An 18627-nucleotide genomic window follows, 5' to 3' on the forward strand; every position below is an offset into this window, starting at 1 on the left:
CAGCTCTCACTTGCTGCACAGACTGGTGGTTGCTGTTTTTCCCTATTGCGCAATATGAATAAATGCCTTACTGAGTGAATGAGAACACCTCTCCTGGCTCGTCTTTGATAAAATTCCAAGACAGGGACCAGTTTGCTGCCAATTTAGAAAGGCATCCTGGCTTTTCAAAGTAGTTTACATGTATGTAAAAAGTTATGTCAATGATTAAAAAATTGCAGCTTAACACAGACAACACAGCAACAGTGTAACGAATGATACAATAATAACAATACTATACATACAGTACAATCAGTACAGTGAGAAGTGCACTACGAAGAGTTACTCACAGTCCAGAACACACAAAGAACAGAACAGTACACAAAAAAGTCGTATTGCACAATATAAATATGAATATAAATGTATTGCAAAGGTCCCTGGCATATATTGCCCAAAAACGGTTTTAAACGGGAAAAAGAAAAAGAACAGCTGTATCAGTTTACTGTTCAGTCCAGAAACAGGTCCCTGTCAATGTTGCCTCTGCCCAGACACACAGTGGATGCGTTGTACAGTCTTATGGCAGAAGGCAAGAATGACCTCCTGTAGCGCTCCCTGTCGCACAGTGGTTCGATCAGTCTATTGCAGAACGTGCTCTTCAATCTCACAAGCATGTCATAGATGGGATGGGAGACGTTGTCCATGATGGCCTCTAGTTTGGACACCATTCTCCTCTTGGCCACTACCTCCAGGGGGTCCAGGCCAGACCCAATGACAGAGCTTGCTCTCCTGATGAGCTTGTTCAGCCTGTTAGAATCCACTGCTCTAATCCCAGAGCCCCAGCACACCACTGCGTAGAAAATGGCGCTCGCCACCACCAACTGATAGAACATATGTAGCATCTTACTACATACATTGAAGGACCTGAGCCTCCTCAAGAAGTAAAGTCGGCTCTGACCCTTCTTGTAGATGGCCTCGATGTTCTTAGACCATTCCATCGTCAATGTGCACTCCCAGGTACTTGTACGAGTCCAACATCTCCACGCCACTCCCATGGATATAGACAGGAGTATGTTTGACGCTTTTCCTCCTGAAATCTACCACCAGTTCCTTCATCTTTGTTACATTCAATTGCAGGTGGTTCTCCCCACACCACTCCACAAAGCTGCTGACCTCTTCCTCTGCACTCTTCCTCCTGCCCATTCTTGATACATCCCACTGTAGCGGCAAGGCTTATTAAAATACAGGAATTAAGTTTGCTGCTCCCTTGCCAGTCCCTCTCTCCTTCATCTCAGTGGTGCTGGATACAGAGAGGCCATTCCAGTTGGTTCACATTTAAGGTGTTTTTCTAGCCGATAGAGTGTCCTGATAAGGAACAACTCCCAAAGCTGAGATTCTCCAGCAACCCTAATAAAAGGTCATCTCTTGCGCCTTACTGTCTGGGAGAGTCTTATTCAAAGTTGTTTACAACCCTAAGGTCAGAGTGCATTGTTACCTATCCTCAGCCAATCAGGAACTGGTAGGGCAGGTTTAGCCCACGTGGGTCTCGAATGCCCACAGAACTTTCAACCAATGAACGACCATAGTTCCTCCAGGTAAAATAGGCAGCACAGGGCTTCCTTGGGGCGCCTCCCGGACATTCTCAGACTCAGGTCCTCCTGGACATCCTCAGACTCAGCTCGGACCACCACGTAACGGCCAGTGTGTCCGAGAGTCAGAACGTCACTTCAACAAGTGAACTACGGTCAGAACTGTGGACAGCTGAATCTGTGGATTCAGGACTTGCGCTACATCAGGAACGAACCGGTCTTCTTCCTGTCTAAAGAGTGTGATCTGCTTGGACCCACAGTCACTTTTCTCCTGTGGACAAACTCTGCTAGTTTCAGCCAACACTAACTAGCCGGTCTTCAGAGAGCATCAGCAGAACACCGCAGCAGAAATCTCTCCCACTTTTCTCTCGCTGAACCAGCACTGCCTGGCACCGAGCCAGAGAACGCTGATTGGACACAGCAACAAGCCTGCAGCTGTTTGTGTCCGCGGGAGATCTGAATCCACACAGATTGGATGAGTATTAAACATCCTGCATTACAGCTCGAGAATTCAATTGTTACCTCAACCTGAGATTATATCAATTTAATTCCTATGAGTGATGTACTTGCTTTTGAGTATCTAGTGTAGAAGTTGTAATCCAAGTTCATTTACGAAACGGTCTAAATGAATGATATACTGAACGTATGTCCCTCTTGGTTTGTAACTCTTCATGACTGAATATATACCTTTTGTATTCTGCTAACCCTCACAATAAGATCTGTTATGTTTATATGCACATTTTATGTATTAATAAATGTATTGTGGTGTATTAGTATCCGTGTGTGCATTGCTGAGTATCCCTCTGGGTCGGTCTTATAATAGCCATCAAAGAATCATTTTGTGACTTAATGCTACAATTAATAATTGTCCCAGTAAATGCACAAAACCCCTACATTTATTGGTGTCTTATGAGAGGATGCCTACCCCACAATTACACAATTGCAGCACATCTGAGAACATCTGCAGGTGGCATGACTCTGAGTTGTATTTAAAGTCCAAAGTATAGAGGGTGAAGCGGAACGGAGAAAGAACTGTCTCTGAGGAGCCCCTGTGTTACTTACTACCTGTTCAGACACACAGTTCTGAAGTCTCACAGACTGTGGTCTGCCTGTCAGATAGTCAGTGATCCACAAGATCATGGATGCACCGACTTGTATCTCCTCCAGCTTCCTCCTTAGAAGTAAGGGCTGGATAGTATTGAAGGCACTAGAGAAGTAAAAAAAAATAATCCTTACAGTGCTGCCAGCCTTGTCCAGGTGTGAGTAGGCCCTTAGCAGCATGTAGATGATTGCAACCTCCACACCAAAACTGGGCTGGTAGGCGAACTGTAGGGTGTCCAGTGATAAACTAACTAGAGATCTCAGGTGGGATAAGACCAGCCTCTCCAGTGCCTTCATGACATGAGAAGTCAGCTCTACTGGTCTGTAGTCATTGAGGACAGAGGGGCACCCTTTCTTTGGTACCGGGACCAGGCATGATGTCTTCCAGAGCACAGGGACTCTCTCCAAGCGCAGTCTCAGGTTGAACAGTCGCTGGAGCACTCCACTCAGCTGATCCGCACAAGCCCTCAAAACTCTGAAACAGACGTCATCTGGACCTGTAGGCGGCCATGATTGTGGGGGATGGAGGAGGTGTTGGACAGTCGCAGCTGTGAAGGCTTAGGGAGCGTGTGGTTGTGAGGGGATGTGTGTTGAGCCACAGAGGACCCTGAATCAAACCTGTTAAAAACTGGTTCAACTCGTTGGGCATCTCCAGGTTCCCCTCCGTTGCACCCCCAGCCTGTTTGAAGCCAGTGATCTCTCACATGCTCCTCCATACGTCCCTCACCCTATTCCTTTACAGCTTGTCCTCTACCTTCCTCCTGTAGCGTCCTTGTTCTCTCTAAACTTCTGCTTTAGTTCCCTCTGTACACCTCTTCCTTATCCCCCCTCCTAAAGGCTCTCTTCTTATCATTCAGAAGAGCCTTCAGGTCGCTGGTGATCCCGGGTTTGTTATTGGAAAAGCAGTGTACGTCTTTGGTGGGGATGGTGTTGTGTACACAGAAGTTAATGTAGTCAGTGACATAGTCCATCATGTTGTCTATGTCGTCCCCATGTGGTTCGCACAGCACATCCCAGTTGGTAGCCTCCAGACCACCACATAGATCCTCCATAGCCTCCTGAGACCATCTCCTCACAGTCCTAATGCCCGAGGTTGGCGCTGGACAATAGGCGTGTATAGTGGTGTAAGCAAGACAAGGTTGTGATCTGATCTGCCAAGGGGGGGAAGGGCTGTGGAACTATATGCATCCTTAGCGTTGGCATAAAATAAGTCCAGTGTTTTCTGTTCTCTGGTCGGGCACTTAACAAACTGGGGGAAAGTAGGCAAAGTGATGGAAATAGAGACGTGGTTTAAGTCCCCTGAAATAGCTATAAAAGCGCTAGGGTGCTTTGTTTGTAGCCTGGCTGTGACTGTGTGTTTGATGTCTCATGTTGCCTCTGCGTTCGCCGTGGGTGGAATGTAAACAACAAAGATGGTGCATGTAAACTCCCGCGGCAGATAGTATGGATGCAGTCCTATGGCAACCAGTTCAATGTCCGGGTTACAGAAGCGCTCCTTTACATGAATATGTCCAGGATTACACCATCTGTTGTTGACAAGCAGAGCGAGCCCCCTCCTTTCCTCTTACCGCTCACGGTGCTTCTGTCCGCCCGCACCGGCTGAAAGCCGCCGATGGTAACATTTGAGCCAAGTCTCGGTGAAACACATGATACTGTATTCTCTATACTCCCTCTGGCTCCTCACCAGTTCGTCCATCTTGTTCACTAAGGACCTCGCATTTCCCATAATGATCGAAGGAAGATAGGGTTTAGATCTCCTTCTCTTTGCCTTTCGCGTCACACCAGCCCTACAGCCTCGGCTTCTCCTCCTCAGCTACTCTGGAACTGATGGCTTCTCTCCAGTGAGTAGAGCTGGACGCGTTAGCGCGATCAGCTGGTTACGCGTGTAGACAATGCCTTTGTAGCTATCGGCATTGCAACCCGATAGAAACAGAGGTCCGAGTATCAGAAAAAACAAGAAAAAGTATCTCCGCTTTCCTAGCATCCATCATGTTGTGATCACAAATCTAGTTGCCGGCAAGGGTATGAAGAAAAAACACTAACACACTACCATTAACTAACTGAAAGAAACAAAAAGACAACAAAAAGACACAGAGCTGCTGTAGCAGGCTGCCACTAACACAGCGCCATCTTCTTAGATGCGTTGTTGTAGCTGCTTGTTACCCTGTTTAAGGTAGAAGGTCACCCCTGTCTTAAGCAAGACATCCCACTGATTCTCTCAACGTTGATCTGCCAGTCCAGATGTAAAGAGATGAGCACGTGGGGTTCAATCTGGAGCTCATACAGGACTGTGCCACAGTCATGGGATTCACAGTCTGTCTTGGATCTCCATTAACTCACTTGTGAGTTTCGGTTCAGTGCTGCAGGGGTTCAGGCAAAGACCTTCAAGCTTGTGGTGGTGGAACATCTGTTCCAGTGTGGGCTGCCCACGAAAGACCTGCTTTGATATGATTGGAGACATAAGACTTCAAATCAGCTTTCTAGATGAAGTGAAAAACAACTGAGCCGCCCTGCAGTGAATGGAACCTTTCTGAGCTGCTGTACATATCAGAAAGCACTCTGGATCCTTCTGGATTCTCTCAGAGGTTGACAGCTCAGGGGATTCATTTTGTGTTGAATGTGGAGTTAGTCTTCTCCACAGCCTTCTCATAATGACCTGATTCTATACCAGATTTAAAATCACAGCTATTGATTTCACATGGGGTCATAAACTGCATATCATTTATTTTAATGATGGTGCTTGTTTTACAATAAAACTGAAAAAAAAAACAATTAACAAAACATCTGATTCAGCATAATCAAGTCCAATATAATAAAGTTTATAAAGTGTCAACATCATTAGAGATGAGGCAAGAAGATTTCAAATAGGATCCTGAACAGTGCTCCCAGGAGAAACAAATACAACTCAAATTGAACTTTATTGCCATATGTAACTTATACTCATTTTTCTAAAACTGATATACTGGCAGGATGTAACACTGAGTTTTTGTCAGAGTTCCATCTCTGTTTACATCATGCTGAGTCTTGAGGAAGAGCTGCTAACAGTGTCCTGTTGTTCCTTGTCCCACTGTAGCTGCAGCCCAGAGCTCCCTGCAGTGCAGAGCACCTGACTCGTGTGCTTGTGGAGGATGTGCTGCTACTGCCACTGCAGGATCCCAGGGGCCCTGAGCTCCAGGTAGGACTGCTAGACGCAGCCGCTAGTGTTTGGTTCAGGCGGCAGACGGTGTCTTAAGAATACCTGCTCTTGCATTGTGGAACCTGTGAAAATTCACAATGGCTGTACATTCTTTTGCAGAGCACAATCCCTGACACATGTGCTGTACCCTTTTCTTAAAAATGACTCATTTCCAAGGTTTTGAAAAGGAGACATTAATTTGGAAAACATTGGCAGAGTATTTAATATTTAAATGATTAATTAAAGATTTGCCATTTGTGTACAATCACACCCCCGATTCCTAGTCTCTACTTCGTCCTCTTCATCTGCTGCATCTGGTCAAGCTGCTTGGACCAAGGCTGCACTCACAGGGTTGTGTGTTTTTTCAGTCTGTGTCAAGGAGGCCCTGAAGGAGTATGTCCTGATGAGCTTTGTGGCATCCCTTCACAACCCCAGCAATCAGGTACAGTCAGAGCTGCAGTGATCTGGCCTCACTGTGCTGCCATGTGTCTGTGCTCTGTATTCTGCTGCACCTGGGAATGTGTGAAGTACTCCTGAGGTGTGTGGAAGGTGTGAGGGTGTTTGTGTGTCTCAGCGTGTGCAGACTGGTCCTCTGCAAACTGGATGTGCTGTTATTCCTGTCCTCAGGTGAAGTATCTGGAGTCGCAGGTCCTGATTGAAATGGGGCAGAAGGGCTACCCGGGGCTGGGGGGCACATTCATAGCTCTGGAGTACATAGTAAAGAACTGTGCCCTTGCAGATGACACCACCCAGGTATGGAGGTGCAGTTTACGGTTCTTTGTCAGTAATGTTCCTGAATGAACATGAAATAAAACCTTGGACTTCCTGTTGAGCAGCGCCCTGAGAACTGTCAGTCCATCCCAAGTGTTTGGCTTTACCTCTTCTTGCACAGGATGAGCATGTCCCTGCTCCACACCCAGTGGGATAATGTGTGTGTTTCTGTGTGTTCAGGCCGAGCAGAGTGTGAGCAGCAGCACTGTGAGGCAGAGCTTTGAGGCTGTGCTGGCCTGCTGGTGTGCCGATGAGAGTGTGACTGAAGTAAGTGCCTCTGTCTACAGTCTCTGCCACCTGAGACTGGAAACCTCTTCCAGCTCGATGCCCAGGCAGACTGTTGTCAAGCCTGTCTATTATCTCTTCCTGTATCCTTTCATCCTCTTTCACTGTGTTTCTTTAGAAAGTGGTGCTGCTTTGGTCGTACCTGCTGAAGTTCCTCACCTGGAGGAGTTATGAGCTTGGTTAGTATTGGGGATCAGATGGAGTGTCACAGTCCACTCCAGAGCAAATTTGCTCCTTGGTTCTGGGACTAATGATTGCCTCCCCTGTGTGTCTGCAGCTCCTCTCTAACACACTGAGCACAGTGGCGGATGAGGTGTGGGCCTGTAGGCTCACTCAGGACACAGTCAGAGTGCTCTACCCTCTCAGCTCCACCTCTGAGGAGAAGGTGAGTCTGACAAAAGGCTGAGCTACATGAGAATCTGGGACTTTTACTCACTAAATGTCTTATTCCTCACCTAGTGTTGTGACGTAGTGACATAGCAGGTTTGTCTGTAATTTGCTGTGTATTGGATGTTGTAAGGTGTGTGGCTGTTCAGGCTAGATTCATTCATGTGAGCTGTGAGCTGTGTTTCCATGAGCAGTGTTTGATTGTCCAGTAGAGGAGAGAGCCCATTCAGTGTGAAATGTGTGTTCTGCGCTCTACTTCAGTGTGTTGTCTCCAGAGCTAACATGTCCTCTCAGTGCAGCTGTACAGAGCAGGCTCCTGAGCTCAGTGCTCACTGTCCTCTTCTCCGGTGTCACAGCCCTTCCTGTACCAGTGTGTCAGTGCAGCTGCCCAGAACATCTCTCAAAAGGAGACTGTGAGAGATGCGCTTCAGGACAGTCTACAGGAAGTTCATTTTGAGAATCCTGCAGAGAGAGAGGTAAGGTGATCTGTTCCCACTCCTCACACAGACTCAGGGCTTCTACTGCTTCTACAGCCATGAAAACTGTAATTCTCTGAGCGTTTTCTTTCTACACAACTGATGGACAGACAAGGAGTATCTTTGAAAATCTTCCCATCTGACCTCATACATGGAGTATGTACTTTTCCCAAGAGAAGCATGTTCTACCTTCTTCAGAAAGTCACTGAAAGCTGAGATATGTTATTCTAGAAACTGACAACATATGAATGGAAAGTAAACATTATACCATCGATCTCTGGTATTCCTTTAAAGGGGAACTGTAACACATTTTTATATTTATAGCTTAGAAACTATCAGCATTGATGAGTGTATTTTAAACCACAATAAAGGTCAGATGTAAGCTGGAGTCTATTAAGACAGTCTAGCTGATAAATTGAACTGACTTGTTAATTCTGAATGCAGATCACACTGGAAACTTTCTGTGGTCAAATGTCTGCAGCACAACCTGTACGTATTCACTCGTACCTCACAGTACATGTATCATTTTAGTGACTAGTGAGCAGGAAGGGCCGCTTCACGGCGCAATTCATACGAACTCTCGCTCTCCCCGTGGAGAGAACAGGGGTTTGTGACAATATGGCGACTTACAGAACTTTCAAAACGTTCATGATTTTGTGGTTAATTTGATATTTGTCAATGTTTTCTATGCCGTTAATCAATTCATTTTGCTACAGAGATTTACTAACCGGTCTGAGAAACTGGGACTGCAGTTCCCCTTTGAAATTCTATCGGAAAGCTGGGCGGCGCATGAAGAACCTTTGACAGGCTTCCGTCACCTTGCCAAGACGTCACCTTTAATAATCAGCTCTTGCAGGTCCAGTCACTCGGAATGCTCCGGCTGCCACAAAGAGCACTGCAGCAGATCGAAAGGTATTGCCCAACACCGTTTCATATTTGCAGATGTTCAGGTGCAGGACAGCATTACTCTGCTAAACTGCCACGTGGCACAGTGGATCCTTAATGTGCCATGTATCTAACACACAGTAAATCTTACTTTTATAATTAAAATTAAATGTCTATTACTTATATCTGATGTACTGATATGTGACCATCTTTGTGTATTCTTTCAAGTTAATTGAATTGAATTAAGTCAGGAAGAATGTATCTGAATCTTATGTTAAGAAACGCCACATCAATTAAACAACAGCTGAGAAGTTTAAAAACATTTTAAATAACGTTTCATGCACAGTGTCACCCCCTTCTTGCAACGATCTGGTTCATGCTCGGAAACTTAAGAATATCACACTCACTCATGAATGAGGAGATACAGTACTTCAGCTTAAGAGAAATTGTCGCAAATCAGAGTGCTTACTGAGAAAACCTAAACTGCAGGTTCATTATGACTTTCTGAGAGAACAGATTTCCACCTACAATACTTCCATAAAAAGGGCAAGACAGTTGTACTTCTCTAATGTAATTAACAAACACAAAGATAACACTAAAGTACTTTTTTCCCCACTATAGACAGTTTAATAAACCTTACTTTTTCTCGTATTTTTTCTTATGATGTATCTTCTATAAAATGTGAAGATGTTTGCAATTCATTTCCAAGATAAAATTATTGATTAGACAGAATATAGCTCAGACAACAACGACGAGTCTCATCGATTGTCCTGATCAGCCACCTACATCTGTTATGACATCTGTTCTCTGTTATTAATCTTCAGACACTTAAAACTGTTACAGACATCTTCCACATGTGATCTTGACCCTGTTCCTACAACTCTTTTTAAGAAGGTTTTTGATTGTGTGTAAGATAATGTTTTTACTATTGTAAATTGCTGTCAGCTGGAGTTATTATGTTATTAGCAATTTTAGACCTATTTCAAATTTTCCTTTTTTAAAGAAAATTTTGGAGAAAGTTGTTTTTATTCAATTAAAAGAATATCTGGTCTCTAACATTTTTTTGAGTAACTTCAGTCGGGTTTTCGTTCTAACCATAGTACAGAGACGGCATTGGTCCATGTTGTGAGTGACCTGAGACTGAGTGAAGATAAACATAATTTGGTTTTACTTGATCTCAGTACAGCTTTCGATACAGTTGATCACAAGATTCTGATCAACGACTTGAAAACTAGGTAGGTCTTTCAGGGTTGGTTTTAGAATGGCTTAAATCTTATTTGAAGAATAGATCATTTTTTGTTGCTTTGGGAAATCAATCATCAAAACATTTTGACATTTCTTGTGGAGTTCCGCAGGGTTCCATTTTAGGACCTCTGCTCTTTTCATTATATATGTTACCTTTAGGTAATGTAATTAGGAACTGTGGGATCAATTTAATAGCTATGCCGATGATATAAAACTGTATATCTCTGTTCCATCTGAAGATCAAAACTCCTTCAACAGACTAATCGGCTGTGTGTTAGATATATCTCAGTAGATGTCCCAAACTTTTCTACAGTTAATCAAGACAAGACTGAAATATTGATATTGGGTACTAAAATTCAGAAAGAACTCTTGCAGGATAAATTCAAGTGTTAAATCTGTCCATGCATTTGTTACCAGTAGAATCGAATATTGTAATGCTCTGTTTAGTGGGCTTCCCAAGAAAACAATACATTCCTTACAACTTGTTCAAAATGCAGCAGCACGGATCCTAACAAAAACAAGAAAGAGAACACATATCACTCCTGTTTTGAAAGATCCTCACTGGTCACCTGTATTTTCTAGGATAGATTTTAAAGTTCTTTTACTTGCTTTTAAAGCTCTAAACGGCCTAGCACCTATGTACCTTACTGAATGTCTGTCATTATATGTTCCTATACGTGACCTGAGATCTGCAAATACTGGCCTTCTGCAGATACCACATGTGAAATACAGAAAGAGTGGAGAGGCTGCTTTTTGTTTTTATGTTTCTAAATTATTAAACTCACTACCACTTTTTATCTGGTAGTCAAGCTTGGTACATTGTTTTAAAAAACATTTGAAAACATCTTTTTAATTTAGCTTTTAGTTAAAATGGTTCTCTGTTCTTTCTATTTATCTTTCTTTTTTATTTATCTTTTATTGTTCTTATTCTATTACGACCTTCCTAATTTCTATTTCTTTTTCAAGCATAAATTGACATTGATGTTGCTTTACTGTATTACTGTGTTTTCCTTTACAACTAAAAGTATATCTCTTAATTTAAGATTTTATTTGTAGGCTTGGTTTGTAAAGCACTTTGAGATGCTGTCTGTATGAAAGGTGCTCTATAAATAAAGTTTATTATTATTATTAGGAGCACAGTTTAAAAATGTACATAGATTACTGGAGGAATGCAGGAAACTAGATGATGAAAGAGCTAGGTAGAGAAGGAAAAAAACAGAGGACTTCTGCTTTATAAGGCTGAAGCTGAAATTCAAGCTCTCTCAAAATTACACAAGGCAAATGAAAAGTTAGAACATGGAAATGTTAGGAATGTTTATAAAAGGCTTAGACGCAGGGATAGTAAACTTCGGACACTTGAGCAAAATGTTGTGGAATGTGAGCAGGCAGTCATTCTGAATGAACTGCAGAAAAGTGAGTTAGAGAAGGAAAAGGCACAACTAGTGAAGAGAACTGATGAATTGCAGGAACAGTTGCAAAAGATTAGATATACAGTACAATAAAAGTAATCACAGAAGGTTGCGTATTACAAAAGGAAATGTGATTCTGAAGCAGATTTAGCACATGGGGAGAGGGACCTGGATGAGCAGGTGCAGTTCTGGCAGGGAGAATATGAAGGCTTGAAAACAGAGACAGACAGGAGAGTGAGTCACAATATTAGCACGTGTGAAAAAGGAAAGTATAGTGATGCTGTAAGAGAGGCTTATATGGATTTAGTAGCAAACATGGGCATTCGTGCACGAAAGGCTTCTAAGATAGTCAGAATAGTTTTGGATAAATTGGTAGGTATTCAGGTCGACAGATTGCCAGGGGAAAGTTTTTGTAAATATCTTGTGTTAGAAGAGAGACAAGTTTCTAAAACATCTAAAAGAAAAACTGTTGCAAGAAAGTAATTGAAGCCTTGCCACAGATGGGACCACTTAATATGGCCATAAATATGGAACTGCAGGGACTTCTTTCCAGGAGGGTAGCAGGATGCATTTGGGACTCAGAGAGCAGAGAGGTGGTGCAAGATGTTGTTAACAGTGGAAGCAGGGATTCGGATGCAACGCTTTCTGAGAAGGAAATTGTCTACAAAATTACAAATCTAATTGGCGACAGGGCAAGTACAGAAAAAAACATTAATGAAATCCTGGCACGGTACAGAACTGATATCTTGCCTGAAATTGTATATGGATTTGATGACCTCAGTGAGACAGACAAGGCTAGGATCAGACTTATCAATGAGTTGTTCTCTGAATTGCATTTAATTGATGCCTTGGCACATGAGGCAAATGTTACACTTTCTGTCTGGGATGATTGTTGGTGGCGAAAAGGTGGGCAGTGTTAGTTTAGACTGGATGCCTAGAAGGGATGGAGAGAGTGGTACAGTTAGACTGATTAGATCAGTGTGCAAAGCCATCCATGAATGAGGGTGTGAGAAAAGTGGCAAATCTGTACAGTTTAGATCTTCTTTGTTGAGCCAGGGAAAATCTAATCATGTCCCTCTGATTCCCTTTAAAGGAAACTGAATTAATGCAATGTTCCACAATGCAGCTAGAGTTTATTTTTTGCAAGCTGAATTGCTGGAATTCATGCATGATATACTGTAGGTGATGAAAACAAATTAATAGAAGCACTGTTTAAGGTTTTGAGTGTAGCTCAGTTGCAGGATGCAGAGCACTGGGAATTATTTGTAAGGTTGTGACAGAGCAGTTGTGGAGAGCTCTTGGAGCACGTTTTAGAAATGAATGTGAGATACACAGAGCTAGTGTGTAAGCTGAAGGAATGGCAGGCTGATAGCAGTACGTTAGTCAGAGGTGAGGTAAGCTTGTTGGAGGCAAATTCCAGACTTGTTCTGCAGAAGCTCTCAGAATAGAAGAGCCCTGAATTAAAGGACATGACTAGGCAGGCAGAGGAATTGATCCTTCCTAGTTTTGTAAAGGTGTGTTGTAGGATGGTAGCAGATCATTTGGAATATGGCAGGTACTGTATGATAAGGTTTCAGAGGAGATGTATAAAATGTTTGAATCAGCACCAAGACACATGTAAGCTATGAGAGGGACTTGGGAATCTTTGACAATTTACTTAAAATACTGGTCAGAGCAACTGCAATAGCTGTTGAGGGTTTGATCATGTTTAAGGAGAACAGGTCTTGGCAGTGGCTTGAAAAACTGGATTCTGAAAAGAAGGCAGAAGTTTTATCTCAAGGTTGAGTATCAGTTAAAGAGCAGAGGGCTGTGTTTTGGGAGAGGATGGATAGGATAAGAGATGCCAGGTTGCAGACACTTAGAGAGAAGGAGGAAAAAAAGATAGAAAAGGAAAAGAGATATAAGAACAAAGGAAGTAGCGGTAGAGACAGGAAAGTATGGGGACTTTGGAACAGCGAGGAAGAAATAGACAAGCAGCTGAGGCATTTAGATGAGAACAAGAAGCTTCCTGCAGTTACAGCACAGTTGAGGTTTAGGATATTTGTGAGAGGAATGAAACATGAAAATGGAGTTTTCAATTTTTCAAAGGAGGGGAAAAGGCTTAGTCTAGAACAGCTGATTGATAACTAAAAAAGTGTTTTCAGCAGGCCAGAGGAAATCCCAGGTACATCTAGAGAAGACAAAGATTAATGTTTGGCACCATCAGGACATACTGTTGAAGAAAAGGTAGAGTTTTTAAAGGATGCTTTTAAGCAGCATTTTAAGGGTGGGGATCTAGGTAGAAAAACGGTTTGTATGGAAAGATTAAGAATTCTTATGTTAATTAAACCAGAACACTTGTTAGGAAAGAGAGTTAGACATGCTTTTGAAGAGAAAGATAGGAAGGTGAGATACAAGGGCACAGTCGTTGAAATGAGCCTAGATGGCCAGGAGTATGTTTTTAAATAAATATGATGGATTTAGAAAAATGTGGTGGTTTGCTTTGTGGAAAGATTATATGAATAGTTATTTAGAATTGCTTCCTGTTAGTGCAGAGGACTTTGTAGGCAAGAAAATGGAGCACATTTGTGAGCAGTGAAGATGGGAGTGAATGCTGGTGGCCAGGCAGGGCAGTCCGTGTAAATAGAACAGGAGAATTGTTTGTTGTGGATTGTGTAGAGGAGGGTGATCACGTTTTAGGCTTTAATTGATTATCCATTGTTAGATGATCACATGGATAATGAGGTGAGGGTTGTTGCTTAGATTTCTTAAGTTCCGGGCAGTTGCTAATGTTACACTGTGTGTCAGATGCAGATAATTTTGAGGAAGACGAAAAGGAAAACATCTTGTAGCTGATGCTGATGCTGATGCCCCAGGGAGGCTGGTGAAAAGTTGATCCCTGGAACCAGCAATACAAAATTACTGCTCTATATATAATGGCTGATGTAAATAACCTCCTTGCCTTGTGATAGCTGGTTTCCAACATTGTCTATAGTTACTTGTGAGTTATAATTTTTACACTGTTGTTCATTGTTATTTGTTGGATATGTATGTTGTTCAGGTACAGTTTATATCCTGTTAAGATTTATCTTATGATGTAGCCGTGCAATGCCTGTGATAATGCCTTTTTTCCCATCAGCTCCAAAGAAAGTGCATATCCTTAGAGACTCTATGTTGTGGGGCCTGGAAACACTGATGCCAGCAGAACAGGTGTGGCTGCACCCTGGCACAACACGCAGTGCCCACCAGCACCTGTACCACCTCCAGGCCCTGAACAAGGATATATTACTGATCATTAACATAGGGACCAATAACAGAGCCCAGGGGGACTCCTCCTATGACATCCTCAGAGCTAGAAAAGAACTGACTGTGGCAGGAAGGAGAGCATCTCCTTGTAAGGTTCATATGGCAATTTGCTCAGTTTTGCCACGGCTCTGCGATGCCTCTTTGCTGCTGGAGCTGTGAAAGAAGCTGCCCTGGCTCTTTCACAGCTCCCCTCTCACATGGACCATGTGCAGCTCCTCAGGAGCAACAGAGTGCTTCTGCAGAACCAGCAGCCCGTTGCTCAGGTCTTTGCTGCTGATGGGCTTCATCTCAGGGCCGATGGGAAAAGGAACATTTCTCAGTATATTTTACATTTTATTTCTCATTATTTTAGAACTTTAATTTGATATATTTTATTTAACTAGTGCCACATTTATTTTTTATAATTTACTTGTTTACTTTCATTTTGTGATATTTTGATTTTATTTTGTCAGATCAAATGCACATTTGACCAAAGTCTTGTAAATTATCACTTTTTACAAGATGTGGAAAAAAGTGCAACAATTGACTCCAACGTTATTTTAACATTCATGACTGTATTTGAATTCATACCTTTTATTATGCATAATAATTATTAAATGTGTAATTTATATGTACATTGTGTGGTATAGGTGAAACCTTTCCAAAATGTATAAATCATTAAAGATGATTAAAAACATTATTTTCCATGTGTAATATAATTAGGAAGTACAATAAGATCCTGCTTTAACAATGTTATCAAATGATCAGTCTAATTTGTTAAAAAACTAAAGGACTTGAAGTAAAAAGAAATGACTAACATTGTTTGATTAATTTTAAAAACTAAGTTATAAATGCAGACGCGATCGGTGCCATTAGCGCTCAGTCTGTGTTGCTAGGCTCCGCCCCCTCTGTGACGGACGCAGTGGGCGGGGCGCTGTTCTCCAGCCTGACTGGGGAACACGGACCCGCTGATCTGTTTCACACCACAGGAAGAGAAGAGAAGGAGATTGTTTCTGCACGAAACGCGTGTTGTGTTTCACTGGGAGCGACAACACCCGAGATCAAAGCGTGATGAACTATTACGGAGCGGATATTGCCTTAACCCGCTGGGCTGAGGGCCGACCTCCTGGCCACAGGATGCAGGGTGCCCAAGGGGCAGCTGTTGGGGTGGAGCTGGGGTGCGAGAGTCATGCAATGTTCCAAGCTGGGACACTTCACTGTATCATATTGTAACGCCCTCGCCTGGTGGTGAGGAGGAAGCGCCCCTATGTGCTCGTAGTACTACTATCATTTTCTGACGTGCAGCTGGCCGCGCCAACATCACTGGAGAAGGCCTTGGCCCTTGCTACACGGGCTGAGGTCCTGTTCGGGTGGCTAGAAGCACCAGCAGACGCAGTGCACCCTGCCAGCTGAACGAGGCGGCGACGGAGGAATCCAGCGAGGGGGAAGAGGAGCCAGCCACTGCAGCGACCCCCGCGGAACAGCCCCGCACGCTGATTTGCAACCGCTGCGGGAAGAGGGGACACCGAGCCCGGTTCTGCCGGGCACCCGAACCTCGCACTTCTCGATCGGCGTCGGGAAACGGGAATGGGGCGGCTCTGCGCGGGGAAGGCCGCCCCTTGAACACCTCAACCCCCGCTCCAGGGAGCGCTGTTAAGACCGGCACCCCTCACGCCACTGTGGGGCGAGTCGGCTCTAGCCGGGGCCTGTACCTCCACTGCCAAATCGAGGACCAACCCTGCCTGGCCCTACTCGACACCGGTTCATCGGTAACCCTACTCCGGCCGGGCGTCCTCCCCGACGACGAGGGCACCAACCCAGCAGGATGGGAGGCCTCCAGCCTACGGCTGAAGACCGTGACGGGACAGCTCGCTGCAGTCAGGGGGAAACAGGTGCTTGCCTTCCGTCTAGGTGCAGCGACGGTGCGCCACCCCTGGACCTACTGCAGCGAGTGGGGGCCAGTTTGGACTTGAGCCGGCAGGAGTTGGTGTGGCAGGGGGAGCGACTTCGCCTGGTGGAGGGCAGGCCCGGCGAAGGCCGAGGGACGCGGGCTTGCCAGAGCCGGGGGAAAAAGAGGCAGTGGCGGCGGCGGCGTCAGTCGCCGGGGCAGACCAGGCCTGCGAGCCGGGGAGCGAGCGTGCCGGATCCTGCCCCCGAGTCAGCCGGGGGGCCAGACAAGGCGGCGGCGGTGGGGGCTGAGTGTTGCGTAGAAGCGAGGCGCACCGTTGAGGACCTCTACCAGCGGAGCTGCAAGGGCCTCAATCAGGACCAGCGGCAGCAGCTCCAGGAGCTACTCGCCCAGAACGAGGATCTCTCGGGACGCATGGTTCACGCCAAGCGCAGCTTTCTGGGGTTGGCCATGTACTACCGGAGGATCGTCCGGGACTTTGCCAGCATCGCTACCCTGCTGCACCGCCGTTTCGACTGAGACTCGGGCTGTGAGACGGCCTTCGGCCGGTTGCGTGAAGCTCTGGTGGGGGCCCCCGTGCTGGCTACCCTGACCCGTGGTTACCGTATGTTCTCGATACCGACGCGAGTAACTCGGGGGTGGGTGCGGTGTTGGCGCAGGAGGGGCCAGATGGGGAGCGCGTAGTGGCCTACTATAGTCGGGCTTTGACTAGGGCTGAACGGAACTACTGCGTGACCCGTCGCGAGCTGCTGGCGGTGATGGCGGCGGTCCACCACTTCAGGCCGTACCTGTTCGGGACCCGGTTCCGGCTGAGGACCGACCATGCGTCCCTCACCTGGCTGCTCCACTTTAAGGAGCCGGAGGGGCAGATGGCGCGATGGATAGAGATCCTGCAGGAGTACGACTTCACTGTCGCGCACCGTGCGGGGTCTCGCCATCTCAATGCCGACGCTGTCTCGCGGCGCCCCTGCGAGGCCGCGGACTGCCACCACTGCGCCTGGCGGGAGCAGCGTGAGGAGAGGTGAGCACCGCGGCCACGGCCCGGGAGGGGCCGCTGGGGGTGGGCCTGTCAGAGTTGGTGCAGCGTCAGGCAGCAGGAGTGGGGCCGGTGCTCCGCTGGAGGGCAGCAGGAGTGCGGCCTACGCGAGAGGAACTCGTCCCGCACCCAAAGTCTGTCAAGGCCATTTGCGCCCTGTGGGAGGCCTTGGAGGTAAAGGACGGGGTGCTGCGCTGTGGGTGGCGGGTACCCTCCAGTGGCGAGGTACGGTGGCATCTGGTGGTGCCACGGTCGCTCCGCGGGGCAGTGCTCCGAGCGGTGCACGGCCAGCCGGGCGTGGGGCACTTCGGCAGTAAAAAAACCCTGCAGCGTCTCCGAGGCCATTTTTATTGGGGTCTTTGCCGCTGGGACGTGGAGTGGTATTGCCAAACGTGTGCGGTGTGTGTGGCGCAGAAGGAGCGCTCTCGGGCCCCCCTCCAACAACACCAGGTGGGGGCTCCTATGGAGCGGGTGGGGGTGGACGCTTTAGGCCCGTTTCCACGCACCAAGTCCGGGAACCGCTACGTCTTGGTGGCCATGGACTATTTTACGAAGTGGCCGGAGGTCTACGCCCTCCCGGACCAGAGTGCCCCCACGGTGGCCGATGCACTGCTGGAGGGGATGTTTGCCAGGCTGGGGGCGCCTGGGGATCACTAAGACGCGGACCACACCGCTGCATCCCCAGAGCGACGTGTTGGTGGAGCGGTTTAATCGGACGCTCGCCACCCAGCTGGCCACCCTGGTGTCCCGGCACCAACGGGACCGGGACCGCCACCTCCCCCTTGCGCTCTGGGCGTATAGGACCGCGGTCCAGGAATCCACCGGGTGCACCCCGGCCTCGCTCATGCTGGGCCAGGAAATGCGAACACTGGTGGACCTGGTCTTCAGCCCGCCGCCCGGAAACGGGTCGGAACCGCCGGCTGGACCGGACTACGAGTGGGACCTGCGACAGCGGATGCGGCGAGTGCACAGCTTTGCACAGACCCACCTGAATCAGGCGGGAGTCCGGCAGAAGCGGCACTACGACCTGCGCTGCAGGGGGCCTGCCTACCAGCCCGGGGACTAGGTTTGGGGGTACAGCCCGCGCCGCCACAAAGGCCTCAGCCCTAAGCTGGCGCCGTC

Source organism: Lepisosteus oculatus, chromosome 27 (genome assembly GCF_040954835.1).
Source record: "Lepisosteus oculatus isolate fLepOcu1 chromosome 27, fLepOcu1.hap2, whole genome shotgun sequence".
Classification (NCBI taxonomy): domain Eukaryota; kingdom Metazoa; phylum Chordata; class Actinopteri; order Semionotiformes; family Lepisosteidae; genus Lepisosteus; species Lepisosteus oculatus.